Here is a 1,637-nt window from a genome sequence, read left to right on the forward strand (position 1 = left end):
ACTTAATTTGATGACGTCATTGGTACAAAATCCAATATGGCGGACTATATTATTAGCTCTGACGTCATATGACGTCATAATTACACCAAAGTTTATACAAAAATTTTAATTCTATTACTGCACCATTCTTTAGAAAACTTGGTAGACATACGATGAATGCAATAAAAACATATAAAAACGGAAATAAGGTAATGTATAAGAACGCCAGTGTATCCATTATGATCGAAAGCCGGCTGGGGTCCGCGCGGACCCCAAAAGAAAATCAGATTTAATTTTTTTATAAATGGTAGAAACGGAGTTTTCTGCACTGTATTGAGAGACAACTTTGTGGGTGACAATTACCTAAAATTTCAGAAAAAAATCTTTAGAAACAAAAAAGATATTACAGAATATATACTGCTGGGGTCCGCGCGGACCCCAGGTGTACTGTTTAGGGTTAAACTGGGATTCTTGTTAATGCTACAGAATAATTCCCATCAAACAGAATGCAATGAGAATGTGTTTATCAATCTTTACCCGGATGTCTCCTAATACAAAAATACATTGAGTTGAAATTGACTCTTACTTTTGTTGTAACCGCTGTGTTTATATGGTTGGACATACACCCCTTTTAAAGACAGTATATGCAAAGCTATCTTCTGCTCAAGTAGGCAGATGCATACTGTAATAAAAGGGACTGTAGTGTCGAAAACCATGCACATGATAAACTGTTACTAACAACATCTAGCATGCTCTTATTCCAATTACACTGCTGAGGAACAGGCAGCTAATAATAATCACATTAAAGCCAGTACTGGGTAAAGCACATTGACTGTACACTCTACTTTCAGAAAAGATGCTGCATGATATCACAATAAGATATTGTGGCTTGAACAATCATGGGCACTAAGGTGAACTGTTATTGTGATGTTGTAACAAACTTTAACATGTTCCGATTTAGGTACATGCGATGGCGGTTATCAACGGAAGAACAGAAAGTGCTACAAAGCTTTCAGCATTTGGAAAAACTGGGTCGATGCATCTACCTTCTGCAAACGCCAAGGAGCAGGAGGAAATCTAGCAATGCCAAAGGACAAAAGCACTAACAATTTCCTGATTAAGTTAAAAAATGCTAAAAGCACCTCTAGGGGTTTTTGGTTTGGACTGAATGACAGGAAGAAAAATGGCAAATGGAAATGGCCTGATGGCAAGTCTCTTGGGTCTTTTAAATACTGGTCACGAAAAGAGCCAAATAACGGGGGGAAAAATTGGTTGGGTCGGTACAAAAATCCTGAAGATTGTGCAGAGTATTTCCGGACAAACTGGAAAAACAGCAAGTGGAACGATGTCAAATGTAAAAAGAAAAGATACTTCATCTGTGAGCGGACCCCAAACGGTGAGTGTACAAATATAACAACTTCCTTTGTATCAGATATTAAGGCAATTAGAATCACTTCATGATGAATTTGCAGTTCAAATGTAATAAATTGCTACTGTAACAGTAAGCATACCCAAGGAATCAAATCAAAAGAACTTTAAAAATTTTGCTAAACAAATCGCTATAATTGAACTATGTAAAAGATTCTTGTTCCTTCTTGAGCTGAGAGCTGTAAAGCTGGGATCTAATTATAAATATGAAAGAAAATGGAAATAATCAC

General features: G+C 36.6%; 1 pseudogene; it reads left to right on the forward strand.

Annotated features, from left to right (window-relative positions):
• LOC109475221 overlaps positions 1-1,060 on the forward strand; it is a 9,647-nt pseudogene extending 8,587 nt beyond the window's left edge.
• The last annotated feature ends 577 nt before the right edge of the window (positions 1,061-1,637 follow it).

The sequence above is a fragment of the Branchiostoma belcheri genome, unplaced genomic scaffold, assembly GCF_001625305.1.
Source record: "Branchiostoma belcheri isolate BF01 breed outbred unplaced genomic scaffold, Haploidv18h27 scaffold103, whole genome shotgun sequence".
Classification (NCBI taxonomy): Eukaryota; Metazoa; Chordata; class Leptocardii; order Amphioxiformes; family Branchiostomatidae; genus Branchiostoma; species Branchiostoma belcheri.